Source organism: Macaca thibetana, chromosome X (genome assembly GCF_024542745.1).
Source record: "Macaca thibetana thibetana isolate TM-01 chromosome X, ASM2454274v1, whole genome shotgun sequence".
NCBI lineage: Eukaryota > Metazoa > Chordata > Mammalia > Primates > Cercopithecidae > Macaca > Macaca thibetana.
In genome coordinates, this window is record NC_065598.1 from 8,616,647 (window position 1) to 8,641,073 (window position 24,427).

Genomic DNA, 24,427 nt, shown 5'->3' on the forward strand with positions numbered 1-24,427 from the left:
AACACCTGCCTTAAAAAGTATTTGTTATTTATTTATTCATCCTCCTCAGGTTTTTTAATAAGGAATTTTTTGATATCTAGTGCATTATATTGCCAAAACTAAAATCAAAATCAAGTTAAATAAGATATTAAAATGTCTCTACTAATGACCCATCTGCTTTCTGATCTTACTTCTATTTCTCCACATGTTTCCCCAAAACCAGAAAGTCTCCTAAGTGGCCCCATGGTCACTCAGGATCACTTTTATTCTCAGAATCCAAATTTCTTCCCTGCCTAGAATTTCTACTTTCTTTCCTTCCACCTAGCCCAGGGTTTCGCATCCTCAGCGCTACTGACATTTTTGTTTTTGTTTTTGTTTTTGTTTTGAGACAGAGTCTTGCTTTGTCACCCAGGCTGGAGTGCAGTGGTGTGGTCTCGGCTCACTGCAAGCTCCCCCTCCCAGGTTCACGCTGTTCTCCTGCCTCAGCCTCCTGAGTAGCTGAGACTACAGGCGCCCGCCACCACACCTGGCCATTTTTTTGTGTTTTTGGTAGATATGGGGTTTCACCTTGTTAGTCAGGATAGTCTTGACCTCCTGACCTCATGATTTGCCCTCCTCGGCCTCCCAAAGTGCTGGGATTACTGGCGTGAGCCACCGTGCCCAGCCCTGCTACTGACATTTTTGCAGGAGAATTCTTTGTTGAGTGAGAGGAAGCTGTCCTGTGTATTGCAGGATGTTGAGCAGTGTCCCCGGCCTCTACCCATTGGATTCCAGCAGGACCCTTCCTAGTTGTGGCAAACATAAATATCTCCAGGCGCTGCCAAGTAGCCCCTGGAGGGTAAAATGGCCCTTGGCTGAGAGCCATAGTATTCATGTGCAATATTATCAATAATATAATAGTGATTAACATTAATAATAATTAATGTGCAATATATTCTAACCTAACAGGTCAAAAGGTACAATTTAGCACTATAGCACTGCATATATTACTGTCCTATTATTCCATGTTTTTCCAAATTCACTTGACAATCATTTTGTTTCTTAACTCACCTAGCATACCATGAGGCACAGAGCAGGGACTCAATAATATTTATGTGCTGCGACCAAAGGGAAAATGTCAATTCCAGGCTTTTAGAAAATTTGGTCAAAAGACTCAGTGTGTGTACACTGGCAGAGACAACTCAGTCAGTAGGCACAGGAATGTGAGAACATTCAGATTAGTTGTATGATTAAAACTAAATCTGCTGGTGACTCACGCCTGTAATCCCAACAATTTGGGAGGCCGAGGTGGGCTGATCACCTGAGGCCAGGAGTTCAAAACAAGCCTGGCCAACATGGCAAAACCCCATTTCTACTAAAATTACAAAAATTAGCTGGACATGTTGACACACACCTGTAATCCCAGCTACTCAGGAGGCTGAGATAGGAGAATCGCTTGAACCTGGGAGGCGGAGGTTGCAGTGAGCTGAGATCGCTCCATTGCACTCCAGCCTGGGTGACAGCGAGACTCCATCTCAAAAAAAAACAAACCTAAATCTGCTAAGTAATCATATCCTATAGTGAGCTTTAAACCACCAATTTTAATAATTTAATGATTCTAAAATTGCAGATTAATAAATTATATTCGATCCACTTGAGAAACTGATTTGCTGGCTTTTAGACTTTAATCAAATTTTAAATAGCTTTCCAAAGTGTTAGAAATATTTCTTCTCTTTTTTGCAAAGAAGACAAATTGGCTGATGAAACTCAGTGGCTTTAGGTCACCCAGGAGCAATTAATCAACAGATATTTGAATAAACGTCATTAAATGACAACACATAAAATGTGATTAAGACATAATGATTATCGGTAATCATAAGAGTGAATAAATGGTTTTAAAATGTCAGTTTATGACATTCAGTTATATTGTAAGAACAATTCTTTGATGCATTTTCTGCTTGTATCTATATTTATACTGGCAATATAAATTTGACATTAGATAATGCCTGAAATATCTTCATATTTAAACAGACAATTATGCTTATCAATGTTTTCATTTAAACTAATTCACACTTTTTGAAACATTGCGGAATATGTGATTATACTTCTCTTTTAACTTTTGTTTATAAAATAGAGGGCATTATTCCTTAGAATTAGATTTGAAGTACTTTTGTTAGTCTCAAATATTTCCAGTAGTTCTCATCATTTTAAAAAGTTACTTTCTCAGTACTGATCTCGCAAATGTTAGCAGGTTTTTGAGGCATTTGAGTTGCAAGGACTTACATCTTAGTATAAATCCATCATGGCTAAATTCTTCATTCTTCCTCAAGTGTCCACACAATATCCAACATCCTGATGTAAAGTGAAAACGTTAATCATCACTCAATCAGTTCCATGTATCTACATGTTTGGCGCCACAGACAAAACATGATTGCCAGAAGTTTTCCTTCTCCCTTTGCCCCAATGCTCCAGTGTCACACTGATACAGCAAAGGAAGAAGATGGTATTATGGGAGAGGAGAAAAATGAAGCTAATCTTATTTGTTGAGACATCTTGCAGTTATGTGAGCACCAAAGAAAAGGAGACATCCAAAATCATGCACAATTCTATCACCAAAGGAAGAATTCAAGATGGTATTTCCTTCTTAGTGTCCCATGACTGACTTACTCACACACCTCTTTTATCCCAGGCCACCACCATGCTCTGATAAATTGTCTGCATTGGGTTGTGGCTTTTCTCTTGTGAGCCTGTTTTTCTATGACCGTGTTTGAAATGAGCTCTAGAATCCCATCAGCAAGTCTAGTTTGGATGAGGTCTATCCTAGCTGTCCTTCCAAAAGTTGAAATTCATGAGCATCCCTAGATCTGTGTGCATCTGATTCGTATTTTAGGTTGGTGCAAAAGTAATTGTGGGTTTTGTCATTACTTTTACTCAGGTTTAGAAATAATTTATGATCCTTTAAACCCTTTGTTCTGGGACCAAGGTAGACTCAGGGTCTTACCAACAAAGTTGTTCTAAATTTCTGTTTTCTTAGGCAGCTGCTCAAAAAAATCAAGAAGGGTCAATCTCTTTGCCTGAGAGTCAACAGGACCTACGGTGGAAACAGCGAAGCAGGGTTCAATGGAAAGGGCACAGAGCCCCACCCTCACACACAGGTACCTGTTCTGACTCACCCAGTACTCAGTGCGCAGTTCACAGCAACATGAGTGCCTGCTAATAGCTGTAAAAATAAGAGAGAACATGGGTAAACAGCTGATTGATATCTGTAGTTAGTTTGCATGCAGCAAAAGTAAGCTGGTAGAGGGAAAACAGCAAAAGTGGACATTCTCACAATTGGATTCAAAAGGATTTTGTTTTAATTTGCAATATGAGACATGAGTTCCTTTAAAGATGTTACATAGGTAAGTAGATAGCTAGATAAATTGATAGATTAGATAGATAGATAAATAAGCATATTGGATGGATGGATGGATGGATGGATGGATGGATGGATGGACGGATGGATACCGAGAGAGACCAACTTGCAACCTCTGAAAGAACCAAACCACTCTGGTCTTCCTAATGCTGTCTTCCTCACCTGAAATGCACTCCCTTCACTCTTCCTACCTGCTCAGAGCCTATTCATCACTTAAGTCTTGGACTGATGAGCAAAGAGGAAGAACAATAGTGCCAACTTAGAAATAAGATTAAGTTTCAGCACTTCTTTTAAATTACGTAATTTCACTAAGTCAATTCCTGCTGCTCCTCTATGCCTGTTATATAAAATCCTGTCATTCTAAGCTATCTTTGACCTGGCTGGTTCCATCATATCTTCCCTTCCATGCCACCCTCTAACTAAGACAACCCTTCCAACCGGGGGTAGTGATCACCTTGCTGCAACATCCACCACTCTCACCTGCACATGGTTATCTCCAACAAAGGTATCACTGGATGGCTGCTAGGGTGGTTAAGAAAACACAGTTTTGAAGCCAGAATACCCTAATTTTGGACATTAGTTTCTTTGTTTACCAGCTCAGTGACTTCAGGCACATTATTTAATCTTTTGGGATCTCAGGTTCCTTAGATATAAAACATGAACCACAATAATAATTCCTACTTCATGGGGATGACGTGAGGCTTGAATTAGATTATTTATTTGAGCATCATACTTAGAAGTATCAACCACTGTGAAGGGTCTTAGATTTTAGCAAACAAGTTAGCTTACCACAGATTCAGGGATGCTGGCAGAAGACACAAAACTCCTGGGTCAGAGACAAATGACTCTACTACTCACAGCAATATCAGCAGCCAGAGTATCATCAGTTAAGATTATTCCTCAATCTCCAATTGACAAAAGGCAATGCAAAGGCCATGTGACCCCTGCACACACAGTGCATTACATTACAGGAGAGAGAAACTGAGTATATTATAATAGGCAGTACACCTGCCTGATCTTTGTCCTAGAGAAAGACATCATCTCTGTAATACTGCAGAGTAAGCAAACAAATCTGCTGCATGCTCTAGACAGAGACACTATCTCATCTTCCAAACTGTAATGGACATAAACACCAAGATAGTCTGGAATAAAACGGCATTTTGTGCCACATTTGTAGGACATGCTGAAACACAGAAAACCTCTGAAGAGTTATTAATATTTCCCAATAAGAAGTCAGTAGATCTCCACTCATTTTCCTTTCCTTGCTCTTGCCATTTCTCCTGCCTGGAGTTTTCTCCTTGTCCCCTTCACAGATCCAAATTCTTTGCTTCAGTCTTCCTCAGGCTTTGACCATGGCAGGACAAGAGGATCTGGTGAAGCAGGAGATTCAGTAGGACTGGGCGAACTGGGAGTACATTGAGATAATCACCAGCAGCATCAAGAAAATCACAGACTTTCTCAGACTTTCTCAACTCGTTTGATATGTCTTGTTCAAGATTTGCAACACTAAGGGAGAAATTGACAGCCCTTGAACAGAGAATAGAGTACACTGAAGCATGGGTGACAAAAGGTGAGATGCTCACCTAGAACAGTGCCATGCTGCTGCTGGGAAGTTGCTTTACAGAACACAGGTCATGTGAGAAAGGCCCCACCAGCCTTCAGCTCCTTCCTTTCTCGTTACAGAGCAACAGGGCTTATTCTTGTTTTTCTTTTTTCAAAAGTGTGACCTTTGGGTTCTTCCATGTACTTCTGAGGGTGTGATGTGGTATATGAGGAAAAGTCTAGAGGAACTCTTGGAAACAACATTAGGTATTTTACCTTTCCAGTAACATTTTGTAGATCTACTTGTCAATGTATTTGAGACATTCACAGCCAAAAGCCTGGGATTCTTTGTGAAGGTCCTCCCCACCCCTATCCTTCTTTCTCTCTCAGACTTTCCTTAAAGTTCTCATTGCCTCTGCACTGCTTCTGTGAACAGTCTTTGTCTCTTCCCCACCTTTGGTGGGAAGTGGGAGGCAGTCCTGGCCAAGACACTCATGCCCTGGCAATGTGGCTACCAGAGAATGTTGTTGCTAACCCGCCAGTTTCCTGTTGATTTGGGGAGGTCAAGGCCAGGTTCCCACTTGGCTTGAAGGGACATTTTCAGACATTTCTTTCTGTCACTTGGGGTGTCTATGCCTCTCAAATTTCCCTAATAAACTCCTCAACTTTATCTGACTGCTGTGATTATGGTAGGGACAGGACCTAGAGATGGGTTCACTTATTCCACAGAAATGTAATGTATGGGATTATTATTCCAACAAAACTTTCAGATGTAGCTATTTGATTCAAAGCCTAGGTGGCTTACCAGCCCAAGCCCCCATGTTTGTACTTTCAGCTGATTAGTTCATCCTGGGAATTATTTGGTCATTCAGCACATTTATCAAGTACTTACCATGTAGGCGTGTTATACTCCAATAAAAGATACAGCATTGAACCAGAGAAAAAAGCCTTTCCTTCATTCAAGCACAAATCGAATGTCCCTTCCTTGAGGAGCCTTTTCCAAACACTCCAGTCATTATAAATCCCTTTGCAGAGTTCCTACTTCCATTTGTAGTCTATCTCATAAAAACAAGTCATTTTTTGACTTGTTCAATGCTTCTCCTACTTTTTAAAAACTTTAAATTGAGGGATGTATTGTAAGGGGTTGTAGTAAATGCTAGTTGTGTCCCCTTAGCCCCATGAGTGACCAGCTCATTACCTGAGGGCTCTATCTAGGGACTCGAATGTGCACCTGCAGTCCTGAAGAGCTAGGGAATTAAGCTCCACCCCCCAGCAGCCCTCAACCAATGGCAGATGGAAGCTGATGTATCAATGCCCCAGCTCCTTTGTTCCTTGGGTAGGTGCATGCTCTACCCTGGTTCCTAGAGTTCCTGTGGGGCATTAAGCTCCATTTATCCTCAGTGGAACCTGGCTTGATGACAGACACTTTGGTGGGTGCCCTCCCTTTCCTGTCTTGCTTTTCCCCTCCCCACCCAGTGTTTTCTGAGAAGACCAGCTCCCCAAAAATCTAGTTGCACTAAATCATACAGCTTTTACTCACAATTACTGTCATATCAATTACGAGCATGAAGTCCAATTCCATCATAAATATTTGAAAATCATCCTTATGTTCCCAAAGAATAAAATAATCATGATATTACAGTTATATTATCACTGAAATAATGTTTGGAGCTAAATGAATCTATGTGTGAAGGCAACAAAAATATCAGCAGCCAAAGAGATGCATTTGGCCCCAGAATGTGTCTGAAATGCTGCTTGGCATCTAAGAATGACTTAGAAGTGCCTTTCCAGCAGTCCAGCGTGGGATGGGATGTGACTAGAGGGGCTTTAAGAATACACAGAGGACACTCGAGTGCTACAGGGAAGGTGGCAAAGGTCAACTGCTTCTTTTTCAAGGACTTTACTTGCTCCCGCTCCATCCTAATATATACCCTGAGCTTTTGATGACATGACATTCTGATGGGGAACTGCCCCCAACCCTATCATTGTGGCATGATTTGTGGCTTTTTTCTTCCTGGTAGTCAAAAGTGGATAGCTGGCTTCTTGAGTCACGAGTTGTGCTGTCATCCATGCTTGTAGTAGGAGTAACAGGGGCATGTTAACTGGTGTGTATAGATCCCCCCTGAGGTGTGAGAGGAGTCATGGTCCTAGGGGGATTTAGGATGGGGCCCCTTTCCTGAGGGGATCAGAGTAGCCCCAAAAGGAAACACAGCATCAAACATTTTAAAGCCACGATGACAAGGCAACAAAAACACCAGCCACCAGGATTCTGCGCAGGATCCTGTCATGCTTCCCCATCATGTCTGGATTGACACCAGGTTGCAAGGCTGTTTCTATCATCAAATACAGCATAGAATCTATTCACTGAACAGGTCATGGAAGATAGCCCATGGATTCTTTCCCCACCATTGCCCTGAAACTCAAAGGAACACATGCCACCTGGCCACTGCAACCTGTCAAGAACGGGTTAGAGGAGGGAGCCTTGGCAGAGAAGCCAGCTGTTTCACCCTGCTCTCTTACTAAATGCACTAAAGCCACTCTTGCTATATAATTAGTCCCCAAAGAGAAACTAAAGTAATGGGAAAGTAGAAGCTTCCTTGCTAAGACCCTAGGGATCTCTACTGAACTCCAGTGTTACTGAACTCTAGAAAGGATACGACTCACCTTGCTCTTTCAAAGGCAATCCGTCTCTGACATATCATCTAGGAATTGTTTCTTTGATGTCTCCTGTATCCTTTACCCTGTTGTATCTACAAAATGCATGCACACACTTTATCCAAGAAAAGACAGTTTTGAGGGATTTTTTTTATCCTAGAAGTATTGACCTTTTTCAAGTTCACTTATAAAAATTAAGCAACCTAGTGTCAGATTATCTAGAAAGACATAGAAAGCAGAAGGAAAATAAATCAGTGGACCTAAAACACTATTACCATTACAGTAAGGAATGTGAAATTTTAAAATAGGTAAATTCAAACGTGACCCATAAACCAGGGTCCACAGTGTACAAAACCAAAACCCTTCACACTGTAGATACTGGTCCGGGACAGGCGCACTCAAAGAGATCTGGGAAGAGTGAAGATGCCTAGGACGTAGGAAAGCTACAAAGAAAGAGACCATTCTGGGGATGAAGCTAGCTGGAGAAAATGATCACTGCATTTAACAGAATGTGGATGTACTCTGCAAATAGGTACTATATTAAGGAATTTCAAAGGTAAAGGGTAATTAAATATCAGCTTGAGTCTTATATCTGAGCTCAATCAAGAGGGCAAAAAGGTTCCACAATCTCAGAACAGGATTCTCCTGAGTGAGAAACACATCCCCCTCTGAAGGAAAAATATTCCCTGCTGCCAGCACCACCCCCAGGTGGCAGAACTATCCGAGTTTGAGGTCTGGAAGTCCTCATCTCCAGCAGAGAGCCACTATACGATAGCCCTGCCCTGGCCCTCAGGCCTCCTAGGTGCGCGGGAGTGTGTGGAGGAGAGGATGATGGGGAGAGCCTGGTGGACCCCATGAAAACCACCCAAAGTCTCCTGGGTGCCAGGAAGAAAGCTTTCTCTCAACTCCGTCCTGCACATGGTGATGTTAACAGCTGCTATTATGCTTTCAGGGTAGCCCAATTCATACATGTACCCAACCCACCCCCATTTTTCTCCTTCACTCTAAAACTGGCACTGATGAGCTATTGTTTGACTTAGTGGTGTAGCCGAGTTCCCAGCCAACTGCTTCAACCATCCCATCCACTTGGGTCTCTGTGGTTGCTACTGGCTGATGTTCCCCAAGGCTATTTCCTCTTCTTCTGGGGCCACAGGTGGACTATGTTTCCTAGCCTCTCTTGCAGTCTCTTGTGGCTATGTCAAAAGAACAGTAGTACAAGAGAAAGGTCAGTGTGGAAGAGAAAGTACCAGTGGATGGTTAAATGTTTGGTATTCTGAGCTTTACTGGCACCACAAAGAAAGAGTGTTCTTTGGATGAAAATTCTAGGAGCCACAAGAGGGCTAAGCTTCACACAAGCTCACGTCTAATTCCAGTCCTGTCCCTGGCCGCTCAAAGGACACGGGGCACGTCATACTTTCTCATCAGAAACACAAGGGAATTACATTGGATGGGCTCCAAGTTTTATCCCAACATCGAAATGCCATGATGTGTCTGTGGCTTGTTTATTCCTCCTAGCCACTAACACACGGTTGCTATTTACTCTCCTGATAATTCAACTTCAACTTGATTTTGCAGCACACTTTCACACTTCCACATCTTTTCCAAGGTGCTTCCGTATACATTGCCTTACGTCCCATCCAACAGCTCTGTGAAATAAGAAACAGAGGAGGCTGGCACCCTGTTTAGAGATGGGGAAGCTGATGTGGTAAAATCACCAACCTATCCAGAATTATAAAATATTAGAGGCAGAGCTGCAGTCAGAACTCCACTCTCATGACTACTGGTTTTCTTCTCATTCTTGTTCATTATGTCACATTCAGTTCCTACAAAGAAGTGGTCACTAATGTTGCTTTATTAACTTAGTTCTTAAGCATTAATAATCAGGGGCATTGCAATTTATTCTATTCTCACTGTAAAATGATGCAAATGAAAAAGAAGACTTAGACTCCCAAAAATATGTTCCTAAAAACTTTCTGAGGACCATGATTTTCATCACTGAGACAAAGCTTGCATTTACACATATTATTCACAGAAGAGCTGGAGATGACGAGAGGTTGGGGTTCACATTAAACAAATGTGTGATATAGGTCCCAAGCCTTTTTTTTTCCTACAAAAGAACTCAGGTCTTCATTTGGGAACATCAAAATACACATATGTGAGTCATCTCTCACACATTTCCAAACCAATGGGCACGTCACTGGGTTATGCAAGGCATGCAGTACGTTTCTACGGTAAATTGCAAACCAAGAACTTAGACTGACGTCTTCTTTTTAACCAGTTATTAAGAAAACTTCTCTGCGCACCCATTAGGAAAGCTATAATAAAAAAGACAGTAATAAACGTTGGTGAGGATGTGGAGAAATTGGGACCCTAATAGATTGCTGCTGGTGGAAATGTAAAATGGTGCAGCTGCTTTGGAAAAAGTCTGGCAGTTCCTCAAAAAGTTAAACAGACAGTTACCATGGAACCCAAGTATGCCACTCCTAGATATACACCCAGGAAAAATGACAGCATATGTCCCCACAAAAACCTGTGCACAAATGTTCATAGCAGCATTATTCATAATAGCCAAGAAGTGGAAACAGCCCAAATGTCCATGAACTGATGAATGAATAAACAAAATATGATCTAGCATACAATAGAATATTATTTGTTAATAAAAAGAAGTGATGTTCTGATCCATGCCACAACCTGGGAGAACCTTGAAAACACGATGCTCAGTGAAAGAACCAGACACGGAAGACCACATATTGTATGATTCCGTTTCGAGGAGAGGCCCAGAATAAGTAAATTCAGAGACAGAAAGTAGCTTAGTTGGGTTGGGAGAAGGGAGGAATAGGGGTCATGGCTAATGAGTATGAGGTTTCTTTTTGGGGTGAAGAAGATATTCTGGAATTAGATTATGATAATGGTCGTGCATCTCTGTAAATAATGAAAGAATGTCAAATGCTTAGCACAATACCTAGCATATGCTTGGCATTATAAGGGATATTACAATAGTAACTTTATTACAACAATAATATAGTAACAATATTATTTTTAAAATTTTGTATAGTTACAGCTGTGAATAATTTCATGACCTCAAAGCATGAGCAAAACCTCTTTTCCTGGTTTCCTTTCATTCAAATCAACCAAGTAGGGCCCATAGGCCAAATGTGACCCCATGCCTGTTTTTATAGATGAAGTTTTATTGGCACTCATTCATGCCTCCTGGCTACATACTGCTTATGGCTGCTCCAGTGCCACAAAGGCATCATTGAATAGTTTCAACAAAGACAAATGCTTGAGGTGATGGATATCCTATAACTCTGGCATGATTATGACACTGTGTATGCTTGTATCAAAATATCACGTGAACCTCATGAATATATACAATCCATATTTACCCATAATAATTAAATATAAATTATTTTTAAACCTAAATACCATCTGAACCTATACAGAGTCATTTTGCTGACCGCTCTGTTCTATGATATTCAGAATATTGTCATTTTTATCCTGAGAGAGCACATATTACAATCCTTCCAGAGAAGCCAAGAAACAAACACATTAGCTGCGACAGGGCGCGGCGAGCACTCCCTGGGACTCGCACGGCTGGGCTTCGCTCCTTCTCCTCTGTGCCCCTGGCCTTCCCCAGACACTATTGTCACAGATGTGCCCACTCGGCCTGATAAGCAGGTGTTAAAAGCACAGGTCAATCAAGGAAGCCTCCATGCAGGCTAACAGCGCTAACTCATGTGGACAGTTAGGGTTTAAAAAAACAATATTGTTGGGGGAATATGATCTGTCCCAGAATGCTAGTCATGGCTATTTGATGTCAACCTGCATTCCAGCTCCTACTGCTCCAAAAATGAAGTCAGTGTTCCATGGGTCCACAGGAGTTAGAAGAGTAAAGCCTCAACAGCGCTGTTGACCTACACGGAGCCTGCCTTAATTGCCCGCCGCCTCAAACGCCCAAGTCAGAAGCTGTTTTCAAAAGCGATTTTCATGTGTCCCATGTCAGGGTTGTCACCTACCACCACAGAATATGTTGCACTCTACTAACATACTGTGGGAATTGATGCCTATGTTTTTTAAGCTGATTAGGATTCCTTCCTTCCTTCCTTCCTTCCTTCCTTCCTTCCTTCCTTCCTTCCTTCCTTCCTTTCTCTCTCTCTCTCTCTCTTTCTTTCTTTCTTTCTTTCTTTCTTTCTTTCTTTCTTGAAGAAGGAGGAGGACAGAATGTCAGGGTTGTCACCTACCACCACAGAATATGTTGCACTCTACTAACATACTGTGGGAATTGATGCCTATGTTTTTTAAGCTGATTAGGATTCCTTCCTTCCTTCCTTCCTTCCTTCCTTCCTTCCTTCCTTTCTTTCTTTCTTTCTTGAAGAAGGAGGAGGACAGAAGAAACAAAAAAGAACAGAAAAGGAACAGTGAGAAGGGAGGAAAGCAGGAATGGAGAAAGGAGAGAATCGGCAAGATTGTTTCTTCACACGTCTGTCGCCCACTCCCTCATCGGGCTCCCGCCGCTGTCCAGTGAGCTGTGCCACATCGCGTGGAAGAGACGAGCATCGAGACAACTGCATGTAAACTTTCTTAAAGAAAAGAAAAGCAAGCGCAGAAGAACAGACGGTTTTTTGCCTTTTCCAAAGAACCAGACAATAACTCCAGATCGGCGCATCAAAATCAAAGATGACTGCAGCTTCAAAGCTCCCCGGGAAGATCAAAGGCGAAGTGTGAAGAAGGCAGGCAGGATCTTTGAGGGTAGGAGGAGGCCTTCTCGGCCTTTGTGGAGCTCTGTTTCAACAAACCAGAATCTCCCGTAAGTCAGCTCCCACGTTTAAAATCAGCTCTGATCCTCGCACAGGGAGCTTTAGGGAAAGCTTCTTCACAGAAACAAAAATGAGGTGTTTTAGCAATAACACGGAAATCAAACTCTCCTGGCGGAAAGCTTCCAGGCAAACTCCTTGCCCTAACTCCCTAAAAAGATTGTCTTGCCATACCACACTCTTTTTGCTGCAACCTTCCCAAGTGGTGGAAGGAAGAATAAATATTAGCCCCAAGTAGCTTAAATTCTTAGAATTGGACTACCGATTTCAGTATAATTGGTCAGAAATTGCTTCTACTTCTCTCTGCTGCTATTATAAAATATTTCTTCCTTTAACTCATGTTTGCCAGAACACTTGTGCTATGTAATTGCAGAGATAGTCCTATAATATCCGAGTGTGGCAGTGGAATGGATTCCACATAATTAGTTGAACATAATTGAGCAATAATGTGTAGTTACGGAGGAAATTTATTGGGCCTCGCACAAAGGAAAATTTCAAGAGCAGTGACGTGTTGTTCCCAAAGTAATTGTGCAAAGCATCACCCACAGTACTGACTGTGTCTTTTCTGCTTCGGAAACATCATTAACACGGCTACCTCTACAGCAACATTCTCTACTCTGTCCTTCTCTTTCTGCAGAGTGGCCAATTTCAGAGTGGTCGTAAGGGAACAAATCAGTCACTCTCAAGATCACAGGATGGTCTTTGGCACATAATATATAGGTGTCCAATAAAAAACTCTTTTCAAAATTATTTATTAAAAAACTCACTGAGGCTGTTCTTTCTTAGAGAAAACACAAGACACACATATTTCTAATATCATTATCTCCTTATCTGGATTTTTCCCATATGTAAAATTGCTGTTTCCCACTGCCTTAGGGACTGTCCAACTACATGCTCTTAAAAATAGCTCCAGATAGTTGAGCAGCACTTTCCAGCTGAATAGAAAACATCATTGGTAAAACCTAGGTCCAGATTCTGATGCCTATAAATGTTTTTCCAGTCATTTCCTACACCTTGATTCCTGTAGAATCCACAAGCCTAAGGCAACAGATGCACACACACGCATGTGCACAAACACACATGCTGTAAATACAAAAAGCCAAAACCACCTTATAAAGTGTTTGCACTTGTTAATATATTGAATCTTGTCAAATCACATCAAGCCTTCCATTTTTTCCACACCTCAATGCCACCTACACCTATCGTTTACCCTATTTGAAAAGGCTGTGGGAAAAAAATCTGCAAATCTATAAATAAGCAAATAAGGCTATATATAAGTGTTTCTTATTTTATTTATTCATTGTGTACTGCTATACTCAAGCTAATTCTATTCAGTACACCCAAGATGCCTAAAGCATTAACTTTTTCTGAAAGGCTAAGCTGCCCCTAAACGTTTGATACTGATGTTTGTTCCCCTGAAACAGGTTAACGAGTATTAAAAAAAAAAAAACAACAACAACCAAAACTGGCTAATTTTTAATGCAACCAGCTTCACAAAAACAGATGGTGTATGACCTGCCTAATTAGATAACACAGATAGAATCTCATTCCCTGAACGAAGCTGCCTCTTGAGTAAGCCTGCTACATATCACGTATCCCAGCCATAAAAATGAGTCTGTCAAGTGGGTTTTTCCCCCTGAATATCATCAATCATGTTCTTTCTGGTTTCTTCTCTTGTCCCTCTTATGCCTCCAGGCTCTATCTTCCTGTTTTTATCTACATTGACAAATTTGAGAAAAGATGGGCAAATGCCAAAGTTTGCCACTAACTCTTAACATTAAAATAGCTGAAAATTTGAAAACTTTCCCAAATGAACATTTTTTCGCTGCCAAGAAAGTCCCTGGGGATATATTTGTTCTCCATACTGTAGTCTTATGTGGCTAAGGGGACGGGTTTTGAATGACCACACCAAGATATGAAATCAACTCTTTAGTTCATCCCATTTCTCTGCATAAAAACACACACAAAGAGCCGTCCTAGGCCATCAATCCCCCCATCAGGGTGGGATCCAGCCATACTTGCTTATTCTCCAAGATTATCTTATGGATAATTATTGGGCTGTGTCACCAAACTCACCCCCACCAAAAACACACACATGTGCACGCACACACACATCTAATTTTCTGAAACAACAAGGCCTAAACCAATGATGAGAAAAAGAAACATTTGTCAGTAGCAGTTGTATAGACTACAGTTCTAAAGACTATAGTCTTTGGTTCCTTTCATGTCTTTTTGGAAATAGCTAGAAATGAAGGTGGTGGAGGAGTCTATTTCTGGGCCACTAACACCTTCAATCCTGAATCTTTCATGACACAAAGAGAAACATTGAAAATATAGCTGCAGCGAGGATTTAATGGAATTCCTAGGTGAGGGACTCTGGATATAGGTGTGTGGGTTTATTTTTCCAGTTTTAATCTGGAAGAAAGGGAATGGCTTGTTTCCGCCATTGTTTAACATTGATGAATCCTTCTGTCTCCAGATTGAGACTGGAGCACGTGGAAGGCCTACAACTTGTTTTCATCCTTTTATCCCTGACTCTCGGAAGAGTGCTAAGCAGAGGGGGTGCTTCATGATTGTTTCTTTCTGTAAGTGTGGTGTTTACGGATGCCTTGGGACCCGACATGGCTTCACTGTGCATCCTTTTTTCACGCACACAAACACTGGGATCACCACTGCCCTCCTCCAGCTGCTGGTCTCAGTTACACAAGCACTGAGATCCCTGCCTTCCTCCAGCTGCTGCTCTTATTTACACAAACATCAAAGTCACTGCCCTCCTCTAGCTATTGTTCCCTGGGCCATACAATCATCCACGTTCAGGGTTTAATTTTACTAGGTGATAAAAATGGATTGCAATGCCTGTCTGGGGATGCAGTTTGACCCATTTTGTCAAGTCTCTGTGACCGTGTTCATTAAATTCATGCATGATCACCGTTCAGTAATGTTCCAGTAAGATCTAGGGAGGGAGCTGCCACAGCAGTGTCACAGTTTCCAAAGGTCCCCGCATCTCCACAGAAACACAGACAGAACGAGCAGCTGGTAAAACCACACATGCAGCAGATTCACAGCAAAATCAGGTGAAGAGCAACCTGCAAGGCTTGCAGGATCAGTGTCTGTGTGGGAGGAAGTAGGGAAACATCAGGGATTCTGGCAGACGCGGAAACAGAAGAACCTGGAAACAGCCAATAGGCTTGTGCTGGAAAGCATAGTGGGCCCATGTGAGAATAGCAGTGGAAATCAAGAGGAGTCTCGCTGAACTCAACAGACATCTCTGCCAGTCTGAAGGGGCAGGGGGAGCTCTCTGGCCCCCACATACCTTTGGAGCTGACACTGGGCTCCCTTCAAGGCAGGGCCCTCACACTGCAAGTAGAATCCAAGCTGAGCAGGGCAGGGACAAGAGAAACAAAGGGAAGAGAATCTCCAGCAGACTCAGAATCTTGTAAAATCTACATGAAAACAACACAATAGTGAGATCAGTAAGATTAAAATGCTACTCAACACAACTACTTCTAATACTTTAGGAAAACTAACTTTATGTGAAAATGAACAATGGAAAAGAATCATGCTTGAATCTGACTCAAATTTATTATAAGAAATGAAAGAAGAAAGAGCAGAGTAACCTCTCCACAGACAAGAAAAGTATGCCAGAAAATACATTTTTATAAACCACTTGAAAACTGTAATTTTCTGTTTCAAAGAGAGCTAAAAAATACTCATAGAAATGGCATACTACATTAAAATACAACATAAATCAGAAACTGAAATACTCAGAAATCACAATGCAGAACTCAGGACAATGAGAAATAAGAAAAATAATCACAGAAATAAAGAATAAACTAGAAAAAAATATGAGAGAGAATACATTAAAAATAACAAGAAAAATAAAAGGTAAAAAAATGAAGAAAATTTAAAATTAAAAAAAGTTGAAGATACAAAAAGTATTTGAAAGAAAGCGATTAAGCATTTAAATGAGCAAAGAACATTGAATGTGTTGACAATAGAAATCCCTGAAAGAAAACCCAAACAGGGCAACAAGTACCAAAAATATAATTCAAGAAAATTCTGCAAAATAAGGATTCGAAATGACATATGGAAAGAGCAACTAACATCCCTGAGACTACTGACCCAGAAAACTGACATGAAGATGCTTTCTACTAAAATGTCTACTAAACTTTAAAGGAAAAGAATCCTGTGGGTTTATAGGCAAAAATGGAAAGTGACACATAACTTAAATAAATTTACATCATTATCAAACTTGAACAGCAAGGGTTTTTTTTCCCAGTAGAAAATGGAGTAATATATTTAAGACAGGGTCCCCAACCCCTGGGCAGTGGATCAGTACTGGTCCGTGGCGTGTTAGGAACTAGGCCACACAGCAGAAGATGAGCGACAAGCGAGCCAGCATTACTGCCTGAGCTCCGCCCACTGTGAGATCAGCAGCGGCATTAGATTCTCACAGGAGCACAAACCGTAGTGTGAACTGTGCATGCAAGGGATCTAGGTTGCATGTTCCCTATGAGACTGTAATGCCTAATTATCTGAAGTGGAACAGTTTCATTCGGAAACCATCCCTCCCGCAGCACCCCATTCGTGGAAAACCTGTCTTCTACAAAACCAGTCCCAAAATGGTTGGGGACTGCTGATTTAAGATACTCAAGGAAGGAACCCGTGTCTAAGTTCTTTATATTGAGCGAAATTGACCTTCAAGCACGAAGAGCACAAACTTAAAGATGTAAGAAGCCAGACAATGTTTTTCCCAAGAGCCCTTCCAAAGGCATCTGCCAGACAATGAGTTACAGAAAACCAGAATGATTGACTAGAGAGACACAGACCTAAGGCTGGTGTTCAGCATTAAATATACGACTTGCACACAAAAACTAACCAGCAGTTAAAAGGAAGAGAGCATAACATGCAATGGCTGTACACTTAGACGATGTGAAAAACAGCACAACCATGAAAAATGGGGAAAGATTGAAGACAACAGAGTTAAAAAATTTTCTGAACTGTTTTTGGTAACCATTTTGGTGGTGATGGTAGCATTTGTATCATTATTTTGAGACAGTTGTGTGTGTGATGCAAGATAAAGCAAATGAGTAATTATGCAATATTTTAATTCTAGCCTTCCCAGTGTTCTGGAGAATGCGGATCATTGGTGTGGGAAAGGGAGATTAAAATTTCACACAGAGACAAGTATTACTGTAAACTCATAAACTACGTTGCCTTAAAAACATTTCCAGCTCTTTTCCCCGCAATTTCCTGGAAACAATGGCTACCCAATGGCAATGAATTCTATCCTGCCTCTCCCACAGGAATTGCACCGCTGGACAACACAGAGTAGATGAGAAGTGATGCCTAGTAACATTATTACAGCTAATAAATGCAAACAACATGATAGAGTCAGAATATTACCATTTTGCAACTTCCAGTGAATTAACAGATCTAGGCAGCTGCTAACATCAAAGAATGAGTGCAACTCAGTTACCATTATGGCTCCTGAGGAAAGAATTCAACACTGCCTCATGTTACCAACAAATTGACTCTAAATCTGGTCAAGCCTCTACATCCAGCTGCAGGAAATACAGAGAACACAGGAAAATATTCAGCTGCACCATGAGTAAGTAATCCCAAATATCCAACCTTTGAGAAACTCGACAGGTCCAATGCCCTGGCTTTTTCAACAGGTAAATTGTAAAGAACAGTAACAGCAGCATAAAGGAATGGAGGAGAACACCATACATTAAAAGCCTTTAAAAGATCCAACTATACAAGTTGGCAGAACCTATAGTGTCTAGGGATACATATCTTAGAGAAAGAACTACACAGAAATGCAAGAAAGCAATTGCTATAAAAGTTAACATAGTGGGTACACAGCAAGATAGAAGGGATATGACCAGGATGGGGCACATGAATGGGGCTTCTACAGTGTCTGCCAATGCTCTTTCTTATGACCGGGGTGATATTTACAACGGTGCTTGCCACAGAATCATAAATTAACCTATGCACGTTTGTGTCGTTTTCCTTTTTTTTTTTTTTTTTTTTTTTCCTTTGAGACAGGGTCATCCTGTGTTGCCCAGGCTGTAGTTCAGTGGCATGATCATAGCTCACTGCAGCCTTCACCTCCTGGGCTCAAGTGGTAACTCTCAGCCTCTCAAGTAGCTGAGACTACAGGTGCATGCCACCATGCCCCAGCTAATTATTTTATTCCTATGTTTTAGAGGCAGGGTCTCACTGTGTTACCCAGGCTGGTCTCAAACTACTGGCCTCAGGTAATCCTCAGCCTCCCAAAGTGTTGTGATTACAGGCTCAAGCCACCACACTCAGCCAGTTTTGTATAGTTTTCTGTTCCTTTGTTTTATTTTACGGTGAAAAGCTTAGTTTAAAAGGTAGAAAATTAATAATGTCTCAAGTTATCAAAGAATAGGGACAATCATATAAAGGAAAGAATCCAACAGGATAGCTGAAGCTCTCGAGAGAGGAGAGCATGGAGCTCCTAACTGCAGAAGTCAGGGCCAGGGACTCCAGGGATTTGAGCACGGCTGTGCTATTAAAGAGCTCAGAAAGCCCAAGTCCTGAGCCAGGTATGCTGGACTAAGAGGGGACACCTGGCATCGGCAGGCGACGTCGTTAAGGAAAGCACCATGATTCAGCTCCACAGGGGTGGATCCCAAGACACAAACCACCAGTCACAGACAGGCAGGCTGAAGAAAGAGAACTCAGCAGAAAGTCCCAACTACCTGGCTCCACCTCATCCATCACCAGACACCAGCAGTACCTATGAGATAAAGATAGGCTGCAAGAAGAAAAACACTTTTAAAAAGGAAGTGACAGCGGCTGGGCCTGGTGGCTCACGCCTGTAATCCCAACACTTTGGGAGGCCAAGGCAGGGGGATCACGAGGTCAAGAGATTGAGACCATCCTGGCCAACGTGGTGAAACCCTGTCTCTACTAAAAATACAAAGAATGAGTTCATGTCCTTTGCAGGGACATGGATGAAGCTGGAAACCATCATTCTCAGCAAACTATCACGAGAGCACAAAACCAAACACCCCATGTTCTCACTCATAAGTGGGAGTTGTACAAGGAGAACACACGGACATAGGGAGGGGAACATCACACACCGGGGCCTGTTAGGAGGTGGGGGGCTAGGGGAAGGATAACACTAGGAGAAATACCTAATGTAGGTGATGGGTGGATGGGTGCAGCAAACCACCATGGCACGTGTACACCTATGTAGCAAAACTGCATGTTCTGCACATGGATCCCAGAACTTAAAGTAAAAAAAAAAAAAAATTAGCACACACCGGTAGTCCCAGCTACTCGGGAGGCTGAGGCAGGAGAATCACTTGAATCCAGGAGGCAGAGGTTGCAGTGAGCTGAGATGGCGCCACTGCACTCCAGCCTGGGCAGCAGAGTGAGACTCCATCTCAAAAAAAAAAAAAAAACAAACCTGAAAGGGCACTTTGGAAAATAAGGGTTTTTTTTAAAAGAACGATAATAATTTTCCCCTGAAATACATGTTTCTGAAAACTTTTCCAGAGGGACCCAAGACGGACATGATTTTCTGGATCTGTTCTAAAACATTTTCACCTTCTCCTTCCCAGTTCCGATGACGTGCCTTATGCATCACCTTGGACCCTCTTGGCCTCTCTGTCCCTGAGGAAGTCACTCCTGGTGAGTAGTGGATCCATAAGTATAAAGGCTTTACCTGTGGTTGACAGAGTGGAGACATGGGTGGGAGGTAATGTTCTGAGGGGGCACAGTGATATTTATAAGGACAAAGTGCAGGACGCTGTTGGAAGTTTTGCAAAAAAATATACACCTTTACACTGTTGGTGGGATTGTAAACTGGTTCAACTATTGTGGAAAACAGTATGGCGATTCCTCAAGGATCTAGAACTAGAAATACCATTTGACCCAGCCATCCCATTACTGGGTATATACCCAAAGGATTATAAATCATGCTGCCATAAAGACACATGCACATGTATGTTTATTCTGGCACTATTCACAATAGCAAAGATTTGGAATCAACCCAAATGTCCATCAGTGACAGACTGGATTAAGAAAATGTGGCACATATACACCGTGGAATACTATGCAGCCATAAAAAAGGATGAGTTCGTGTCCTTTGTAGGGACATGGATGCAGCTGGAAACCATCATTCTCAGCAAACTATCGCAGGAACAGAAAACCAAACACCGCATGTTCTCACTCATAGGTGGAAATTGAACAATGAGATCACTTGGACTCTGGAAGGGGAACATCACACACCGGGGCCTATTATGGGGAGGGGAGAGAGGGGAGGGATGGCATTGGGAGTTATGCCTGATGTAAATGACGAGTTGATGGGTGCTGACGAGTTGATGGGTGCAGTACACCAACATGGCACAAGTATACATATGTAACAAACCTGCACGTTGTGCACATGTACCCCAGAACTTAAAGTATAATAATAAAAAAAAAGAATTTCTACCTAAAAAAAAAAAAAAAAATATATATATATATATATATATATAGGCTCAGGGTAGTTAACCACCAATTTATGAGACTCATCTCCAGCAACCACAGGGCAAGCAGATGGTGCTGAAAAGAAGATCCAGGTTTTCATTTAACAGGTAGCAGAGCTGCAAAAATGACTGAACATGCAGTCTGACTTCTAAGTCAAAGCCAGAGCTCTACTGAAGAAACGATGGGACTCTGAGACACAGGGGGGGATTTTAACCTGGACCAGCCTAAGAACGGTAAGCCCCCTACATCCCCCCAGGGATTCTGAGCACCCAGAAGCGGCGCCACTCCTCTGTGGCCAGAATAGACCCGCACCTCCTTGTTTGGAGACCTCAAAATGGCTGCACCTAAAGTGGCTGTCTTATCAGATGATACCATTCTTCTTTATATTGTCAGGTCACCAAAACCTCTGCAGAGTCCTCCAAGGGTCCCTCCACCTGGGCCCCCATGCAGTCATCTGTGTGTTGGGGAGAGGCTGGGCAGCACGAGTCAGGGCTCCTCCTCAAAGTCACCAAGGTGGAGAGTCACCAAGAAGGAGAGTCACCAAGGTCACTCTACTTCTATCCATACCTCTTCTCCCCTTCTTGGAGCCCTAGCCAATATTGTCTAGTTTTTTAGGTTAGCTGTCTCTCCTCAACTTCCAAATATTCCCAGATTTTCCCTCTAGAATGGGTCCCCTATTCTCCCTAGCATCTTAGGCTCCTAGAAACCAAGGCCAACAGGAAACCCTCCTGTTATTTTCTGCTTTCTGCACTGAGGCCACGAGTTCACGAGAACCTCACTGCTTAAGCATGGGAAAGGACAGATAAGGGAACAATCAGGAAGGAATAAATGGAACTTCAAAAATATTAACACATCATGGTAAAAATAAATAGAAAAATGGTGCAGGCATAAATGAGTCCAAGAGAGGGACATAACTCCCTGTCAAAGCAAGATTCTATATGAAAACATCTAATCCTCCACATTGGCCAGGTTGCAAATCACTATTTGCAATCTATCTTAAAATAGGATGTAGTAAAAGCAAAATTGAAAGAGACAGAAAAACCTCCTTGCACAACTTAACACAACTTTGATTCCTTCCCGGCAACTTTTGAAAGCCTCTTTCAAATAACAGACCCCAATTCCTCTGATTATTACCTGGCTCCATGGGAAAACCTGGGTGCAAACATCTGTTAGGTGAATTTTTTTATCAACCTGTTTTAAAAGCTTGCCAAAACTCATCACCGAAAGGGTTTTCTAATACCATAGCTGGACACATATCTCTGTCCATAAACAAACACGCTTATGGGGAAATTATTTTCATCAGCCGCATATAAATGCACATCTTTATCCTGTAAATCAGAATCCTTGTCACGCAATCATTTTGCATTTAAATTCTCATCCCAGAGCAACAGTATCCCAGGGAGGTATACACAATAGCTTTAAATTTAAGTGTCAGCCTGAACATAGACCTCACATCAGGCCTATTTTCTTAATGCCCCAAAATACAAAATACAAATCGCATTTTAGATGCATTAATCTGCTCATAGCCGAAAAAGCAACCATCCAATAGCTATTAATTAAAAAATATTTTAGGGCAATCCAGATGCCTTCAATCAAGTATCGTAGCTGCTTAGAGTTGCATTAAATTCGTTTATCTTCAGTCCAAAGTTTCACTTCATCCATGAAATAATGTAAGTTGATCCCTTAAAAAATAAAATAAAATAAAATAGAAGTTGGAGCCTTCCCAATTGTTTTCGTGAACGTGCTTACCATCTGGAGAATTATCCTTCTATGTTCACCACCACTTTAATCACCTTGCCTAATAAACAGGCGTAATTGATCAGAGCTGAAAGACCACTTCCCGTTCAAGGACCCAAAGGCGCCATTCAGTGATGATGTGCCTGAGAGTGGCTGGAAGGCACACATTCCCAGAGAACCAAACAACTATGAGCTTCACAGCCCTAATAAAATAGAAAATTAGCTACACAATTTCAATGTAGATATCAGTGGACATTTAAGCTATTTTTTAAAAATAGGGAATAAATCGTATTTTTCAGTCACACTTGACAACTGTCTGAAAATGGTCCAGGATGCAGCAAACCTCAGCAAAAGCTACCTCATAGTCATCAAACATATATGACCAGCAGCCAACAACAATAAACACTGTACTTAGGGCTGACAACAGCTGAAACCCAGCCATCCTGCCTGCCAAGCTATTTTATGTGTTCCATTCTGGAAGTTGGATTATCTGTTATCTTCCTATGTCATTTCTATGAAATAAACTAAAGAATGGGTTTAAGTATATTATATGCAATGAATATAAAAGAAAATTAAATCTGTATGTCTTCAAAAGAAATACATATGATCCAGGTGGATATCTTACATATCCTATACATATATATGATATATATTATATAATATATATATATATGGATGCTTCTAAATTTTGTTTTCAGCATTCCAAAACCTGAATTATCATTTTGCTTAATTTAAAATGGCTTATACATGCATCACTATTTGTTCGGATACTGTGTAAATCTAGGTACTAGGCACCAAAAAAAATATTGAAGGAACCAAAATGTTCCTTCAGTACAAACACAAGCCGGGTCTCAAAAATAATTTTCAATGAAAGGGACAAAGAGCTTTCCCACATCTGACCTTATGAGCAGAATTCTCATATGTGAACCCTTTCCTATATGAAACTCAAGGTTCTCCTACCTTCTCACGCACTTCTATGCACATGGGTAAGGCGGCTTCAGTGATAAAAATCAAGAGACTCATCTCCACTATGGACAGAGGTGGCTTAGGAAAAGAAAACCCATCATGCTGGTGAAGGCGTAGTCAGAGGCTTGACAAGCAGTAAGCACCTGTAGGTAGACTACATAGTGGAACGCTAAACTGAATGGCCACATGATGTCAATAGGTTTGGTGAAGATTTCCTGCTGATACCTACGGGTTGACAGTGGGTCCTTGTTTCTCCTAGCTATCCTTCCAAGAGCATTGCTTTCTCTTATTCTGTGTTACCCAACCAGGCTGATTTTTTTTTCCCCTTCCTGTCTCCTTCTTACATGCCAAAGGTTTGGGTCTTCAGATGCTATTTCCTTGCCAACATCCTGTTTGGGTTATTGATAAAGAAGCTGAATATTGGAAAGCTCTCACCTTTGAAATAGTTCTAAGGCTATAGTTTTGCAAACTGTGGAGCGCACACCTTTCAATATTTATGCTCCTTCTATCGACACTGAGTAAATTAGAATGTGGAATACCTGCAACATCCAAACCATCTGCTTCACTGCATTTTAAAAAAAGAGTAGGTGAAGAACATTTATGAGAATTTCCTCTTATGTCTTGTTGCTAGGGAAACAACCCTTTTTTTTTTTTTTTTTTTTTTTTTTTTTTTTTTTTTAAGCACAGATGATTCCAGCATCTCAAAAGAACCAGGGCACAATCTTTCTTCCCCTCTTTCTTCAAATGAAATAAATGTCTTCCCTGGGCAGTTTTCTCCTCTGTCACACTGGCCACTCATTTTCCAAGGATGTTATATGATTCCAAGCAAGTCACA

General features: G+C 41.5%; 1 long non-coding RNA gene and 1 pseudogene across 1 annotated transcript in view; one reads left to right on the forward strand and one right to left on the reverse strand.

Moving 5' to 3' along the window:
* Window positions 1-2,280: 2,280 nt before the first annotated feature.
* LOC126946385 (uncharacterized) overlaps window positions 2,281-24,427 on the reverse strand; it is a 151,444-nt gene continuing 129,297 nt past the window's right edge. The window contains exons 2-3 of the long non-coding RNA XR_007722650.1: window positions 3,132-3,178; window positions 2,281-2,310 (exon numbers count right to left, since the gene is read on the reverse strand). This is a non-coding gene — a long non-coding RNA (uncharacterized LOC126946385). The remainder of the gene's footprint in view (window positions 2,311-3,131; window positions 3,179-24,427) is intronic.
* Window positions 4,726-4,960, forward strand: LOC126946384 (protein BRICK1-like; annotated as a pseudogene).